At 49.8% G+C, this 6,571-nt stretch overlaps 1 protein-coding gene across 1 annotated transcript in view; it reads left to right on the top strand.

The window, feature by feature from the left end:
• CLNS1A (chloride channel, nucleotide-sensitive, 1A) overlaps positions 1–4,216 on the top strand; it is a 28,591-nt gene extending 24,375 nt beyond the window's left edge. The window contains exon 8 of the mRNA XM_015420711.1: positions 3,808–4,216. The gene's annotated coding sequence lies outside the window, so the exon portion shown is untranslated. The remainder of the gene's footprint in view (positions 1–3,807) is intronic.
• The last annotated feature ends 2,355 nt before the right edge of the window (positions 4,217–6,571 follow it).

Below are 6,571 nucleotides of genomic sequence, written 5' to 3'. Positions count from 1 at the left end.
CGGCTGGAGGCCGCGTCATCGGCATGGACGTTGAAATCACCCAAGACCAAAAGCCTCGGGTGCTCCAACGCCCAGCCAGACACGGCCTCCAGCAGGGACGGCAGGCTGCTAGCCGGTGCGTTAGGCGGTCGGTACACTAGCCAGACAGCCAAGTTCTCCTCAGTCCCCAGCACCAGGCCGACACACTCTATGCCCGTGATCTCCGGTGGGGGGAGGGCCCTGAAGGAGTAAGCCTCCCGAACGAACGCCACTCCTCCCCCCCGCCCCTTAGTCCGTGATTGGTGTACGACCGAGAACCCAGGCGGGGCCAATTGGGAGAGAGCAACTGTCTCCCCGTCCCGCACCCAGGTCTCAGTCATGCACGCCAGGTCCGCCTGCTGTTCCACGCCGCAGTCCCGCAGGCCTGTCGTCTTGTTATTAATGGACCTGGCGTTACAAAACACCAATGACGGAGAGGGGTTCTTCCGAGCCCCACTGCTGACCTCCCTTGGGATGGGTCGTAGGCTGGACGAGCACCGAGCTATCCTTTTTCTCAGGGCTCTTCCTTTGATGTTCTGCCTAGACCCACCGCTAAACTTTCCCCTCCCCAAGAGCACCGGAATCTGCTGCACCGACATTGCTGTATCCATCAGTCACCACGGTAACAAGCTGTCACACCAGGCAGCAGTACCAGCCAGGAAGATCTTAACAGCGTAACCAAATCACGTCCTGTCCAGCAGCTCTTCACTCTATCCCCTCCCACCCTATCCACTACTCTATGGTGCAAAAACCAGCCCAATGGCTCTCTAATGCACAGAGTACTTACTAAAATCTAATCTGCCCGGTTTAGGCCTCATCCTCTCTCTATTTACTCAAAAGGACTACCATCTATATAGCCTAACCATTCATAGAATGGTGTTAATCTATATTATTGCTCATACAGCCTCACTCACAGAATGATTATCCGTTTAGAAGTGTCTGAAGAGCTGGCTCTGACCGGTTCTGGCTGGTTCATGCCAGAGCTAATTACCATGACTCAGCGTTGGCCCTGATTGGTCAATGGATGTATAAGTACGGTGATGTACTGTGTAATTTTTCTTCTTGTGAATATTGGGTGTCTGTGTGAGCATTATGTCAGTCTGTGCAATTATTGGTGAAGGCTTTTGTCAATAAACTGTAAATAGCTTTTACACTAAGCCTTGAAGACTCCAGTCTTTATCGGATACCCTTGCACCCGTGTTCTGTCTGCAGTGGGCTAGCACCGCGTACTACCGACATGCCAGTCCACCGCTTCGGTGTTTCAAAGCGGCGCTGGCGGATGGACGGGGGGCATCCCGCCATCTTTGTCTAAAAGGGGAGAGAGGTTGCCGGAGAATTCGTATGGCTTTGAATAAGTTCTGCGTTCCGCCGGGGGGGGGGGGGAAGGGGAGCAGGCCAGTCATTGGCAAGTGGAGCGAGGATGTGGTGCCAACTCCACACTCACGCAATCTGCCAAGCGTCCCCTTGTGCAAGTGGTGGTTCTTTTCCAGGCCTCTGGCTCTGGGCCTGTACATCTTTCTGCAATTGGGCACTGTGCTGCCGCTTGCTCGGATGTAATATGTAACCACAGGACATTATAGACTCGTGATGTGTTTTTAATAGATGCCTCCCAGAGTCTGCCAACAGGCTTGTGTCGCTGAGCCCAGTAAGAACATAAGAGAACACAAGGGAAGCCAATGTTGGATCAGGCCAAAGGCCCATCCAGTCCAACACTCTGTATCACACAGTGGCCAAATAATACCAGGGGCCATCAGGAGGTCCAGCAGTGGGGCCAGGACATCAGAAGCCCTCCCACTGTTGCCCCCCCGAAGCACCAAGAAGACAGAGCATCACTTGCCCCAGAGCCCCTATCTATACCTTGTGGCTAATAGCCACTGATGGACCTCTGCTCCATATGCTTATCTAATTCCCTTTTGAAGCCGTCCATGCTTGTAGCTGCCACCGCTTCCTGTGGCAGTGAATTCCATGTGTTAATCACTCTTTGGGTGAAGAAGGACTTCCTCTTATCCGTTCTAACCCGACCGCTCAGCAATTTCATGGAGTGCCCACGAGTTCTTGTATTGTGAGAAAGGGAGAAAAGTACCTCTTTCTCTACCTGCTCTATCCCATGCATAATCTTATAAACCTCGATCATGTCACCCCTCAGCCGTCGTTTCTCCAAGCTAAAGAGCCCCAAGCGCCTTAACCTTTCCTCATAGGGAAAGTGTTCCAACCCTTTTATCATTCGAGTTGCCCTTTTCTGCACTTTTTCCAAAGCTATAATATCCTTTTTAAGGTGTGGTGACCAGAATTGCACAGTGCTTGAGGTTTCTTCATGGGGAACGGGGGGAGGGATCGGTGCCTGCTAGAGAGAGCGAGTTCGGTCTCAACTCCATGGCCATGGGTCCCTGATGCACGGCACATGCTTAGCCCTGCTGTGTCAAAGACAAAGGGGACCCTTCGTGTAGAATTAAAGTCACAAACAGTATCCACCAAGGGAAGACCATCTACAATTCACAGCTATGTTCAAAACTATATATTATATTCATTGAAGCACAAAGAAGGGTTAGTGGTCACAACCCAATAGAGTCTGTAAACAGATCCAACAGTTTTCTCATAACAATTAAACACAGTTTAAACAAGAAACACATTCAAAACCAACAGTAGGCTCTTCTGTAATTCCATACATAAGGAGTGTCCATAGAACTCCAAAAAGAAAGTAACGGTAACAGAAGACTCCCACTGTGGGAAGAATAACAGCCCAGGTATAAATCAGCAGCAGCTGGTAAGACGGAACTGTGAAACAGTCATAAATATACATAAATCTATAACCTGACCACTAACCCTTCTTTGTGTTTCAATGAATATAATATATAGTTTTGAACATAGCTGTGAATTGTAGATGGTCTTCCCTTGGTGGATATTGTTTGTGAATGTAGCCCTGCTGTGTGGCTGCCGGTAGGCTCTTGCCACTTTTGAAAAGGGCAGATCTGCCCTGGCCTGGATAGTCCGGGCAAGCCCAATCTCGTCAGATCTCGGAAGCTAAACAGGGCCGACCCTGGCAAGGACTTGGACGGGAGAGGAATTCCAGAGGCAGGAGGCGGGGGCAGGCTCTTTGGGGGCAGCCAGTTTGGTGTAGAGGTTAAGTGCGCGGACTCTAATCTGGGAGAACCGGGTTTGATTCCCCACTCCTCCACTTGCACCTGCTGATGTGACCTTGGGTCAGTCACAAGCTCTGGCACAGCTGTCCTTGAAAAAGAGCAGTTTCTGTCAGAGCTCTCTCAGCCCCACCCACCTCACAGGGTGTCTGTTGTGGGGAGGGGAAGGGAAAGGAGTTTGTAAGCCGCTCTGAGACTCCCAAGTGAAGGGCGCGGGGTATAAATCCAATCCCTTCTTCTTCTTCTTCTCTATTCAGCCACCTGTCTGAATATCCTCCAGGCCTCTAGTAGGGGTCAGTCACCAGACATCGCCACGACTTCCAGGCACACATACACACACATGCACATGTGCATATATTAAAAAAAAAAATCCAAAAGACAAGACGGACCTGATCCAAGCTTGAATTGAGGGGATTGGATAAACCTATGGAGCAAAGGTCCATAAGTGGCTCACTGTGTCTTGGGCAGTGATGCTCTGTCTTCTTGGTGCTTGGGGGGGCAACAGTGGGAGGGCTTCTAGAGCTCTGGCCCCACTGGTGGACCCTCCTGATGGCCCCTGGGTTTTGGCCACTGTGGGACACAGCGTGTTGGACTGGATGGGCCACTGGCCTGATCCTGCATGGCTTAACTCTCCTCATCTTGTGCCTTTCAGATTCTTCTCGACGCTTTCCAAAACGGGCGCTACGAGCTTGAAGACGTTTCCACGGGACTTGTCCTTTTCTGTATTAATGGCCTAAACACAGAGGTTTGGGCCTGTCAGTGCTTTTTAGAGATGCGCTTATAAAAATGCATTTGATATTGTGGGGTTGCTTATTTTTTCTTTTTCTTAAAAATCCAAGACGGTTGCAAGACCCGATGTGGGTTAATCATGGCCCGTTAGTGCGCAGCCTTTGACGAGGGTGCTGGAGATTAAGGAACAAAGTTGTACTTAGAACAGAATTCTAGATTGTCCTAGAATTTCCCCCATATATTTTTTTTTGTGTGCCTGCTTTTCTACAGCCACGGAAACACTGCAGTGGCCTAGGTAGAAACCTGCAGCGTCGTGAGGCTGCAGATCCAAACACATTGTGACCCTTCCCCCGTTCCCACAGAATTGGCATCCCCCCTTGGATGCTCTGATCTGTCATGACTTCGGCAGTCCATTTGGCTTAGATGCACCACCTGTACTGTACCAGGGATGATAACCTTCTTGTGTCTTTGTTACAATTACAAACAAAACAAAGGGTTCAATAAATATAATTTTTTAAAATCTTACCACTCGGCTGTTTTTTGAGTTTTCTTTCTCAGGTCCTGGGAGGATTATTTTCACCCCTACTCGAGGTTTGATTAAGTCCCCTCTCTGGGACTGATCCGCCAGGGCGATGGAGGTAGGAGGTAGCGGTTAGGAGCACGGACTCTAATCTGGGAGAGCCGGGTTTGATTCCCCAATCATAGAATCATAGCGTTGGAAGGGACCTCCAGGGTCATCTAGTCCAGCCCCCTGCACGATGCAGGAAATTCACAAATACCTCCCCCCTCCACACCCGCAGTGACCCCTGCTCCACGCCCAGAAGATGACAAAAAACCCTCCAGGATTGCTTCCTGACCCCAAAGTGGCAATCAGCATTTCCCTGGGCGTGTAAAAAAGGGCCACAAGAACTAAGCACCGACCCATATGAAGAACAGACTCCTCCACATGCAGCTGCTTGGTGTGACCTTGGGTCAGTCACAAGTTCTCTCAGAGCTGTTCTCTCACGGGCAGTTCTCAAAAGAGCTCTCTCAGCCCCACCTACCTCACGGTGTCTGTTGTGGGGAGGGGAAGGGAAAGGAGACTATACGCCACTCTGAGACTCCTTCGGGTAGTGAAGGGTGGGGTATAAATCTCTTCTCTCTCTCTCTCCTCACAACTGCCTCCCATCACCCTCAAGTAGAAAGTGAATCCACCCCGCCCCTGCAGAGGACTGCTTGGGAAGGGAGGGGTGGGGAGGAACGGCTGCAGACTTTTCAAGGTTTACATTCTACCTTACAGTCTTTAAAAAGGATTTCCTTTGGTCATGCTATAAAAGGCACGTCCCCTTGAGTTTTAAGGGGATAGGAAGGTGAAATAGACATTTATCAGTATAATTCTCAAGATGGCCGGACCTGTGGATACTTAAATGCAGAGACTGGAATCACAGACAAGATAGATCTTTCTGCATAATTAAGAGTAGTGTGAAGATTGCAAAAAAAAAAAAATCTGAAAAATAATACACGGGGGGATAACAGATATATATAGTGCAGTGTCTGTAGCTTTAAGAAACAAATGCTTTCTGTGGCTGTTGCTTGGCAACCATAGCAGTATTGCCAGTTGAAGCCTTGGTTCCTGTCGGGGAGGGGGAGGGCCCTTTTCCAGGACTGTTTTGGCCTTTGAGGGAGGACTCATTGAGGCCAGACCACACACAGACACTGGCCAGTTGATACCACGTAAGTTCTGTGACTCACCCAAGCCCAGCTGCCTAGTACTGTTCAACAGCAGTCAGCCACCACACAAAAGCTGGTGTGGTGCAGTGGTTAGGGTTTCAGACTAGGATCTGGGACACCCAGGTTCAAATCTCGACTCTGCCATGGGCCCCCTTGGGCCAGTCACACACTCACCCTATCCTACCTTACAAGGTTGTTGTGAGGATAAAACAGAAGAGAATGATGTTAGCCAGTTTGGATCCCTATTAAGGAAACAGGCAAGATATAGACAAAGCAAATAAATAGTAAATATAGCGGAAGGTGGAGGGGGCAGATAAAAAGGTAGGATGGTTGGTGGGTGAGGAGAAAGGCTGCAGGGGAAAATGGGAGAGGATATGGGGACTGTTGGGAGGAGGAAAAGATTAAGTAGGGTGGGGAAGGGGTTACAAGAGAGAGTGAGGTTCCCTGCTGTGCAACTGAGTCTTGCCTGGTGGCTGGCTGGTACTCAGCCAGACCTTTCCCAGGGAGAGGCTGCCAGGGGTAAGGAAGGAGGGAAAATTGAAAGGGGAGGAGAGATGAAGGTTGGCTGGTGGATGAGGAGGAGGTAGGAAAAGAATGCTATTGGGGGCTTACAGGGAAGAGGAAATAGTGGAGGAAGTGAAGAGAGACCCTCCCGTGAGTCCTTGTGGGTCCCCCACTTGTATATTAAAAATACACGTACACATTTGTTTCTCTTCCTTAAAGCGCTCGGCTCTATCTGGGCAGCAACCAGGCCACGTTTGCTATGTCACATGACCTCCAACTGAGCCTTCCTCAAAAAAAGTGGTTTAAAATTTGATTATTATTTAAAAACAAAAACAACCACCTGAAGACACAGCACTTAAGAAATTCCTCCGGACAGAGGTTAGTTCAGCTGCTTCTAGCGGTAGCTTAAAACATCTCATTCTGCCACCCCCACCTCCGACACAGACCTTCTCTCTTAACTGATGCGGGGCAAG

This window comes from Gekko japonicus, unplaced genomic scaffold (genome assembly GCF_001447785.1).
Source record: "Gekko japonicus isolate JY-2015 unplaced genomic scaffold, Gekko_japonicus_V1.1 scaffold1409, whole genome shotgun sequence".
Taxonomy (NCBI): domain Eukaryota; kingdom Metazoa; phylum Chordata; class Lepidosauria; order Squamata; family Gekkonidae; genus Gekko; species Gekko japonicus.
Note: the sequence above shows the minus strand (reverse complement) of the source record. Positions and strands in the feature narration are given on the sequence as shown.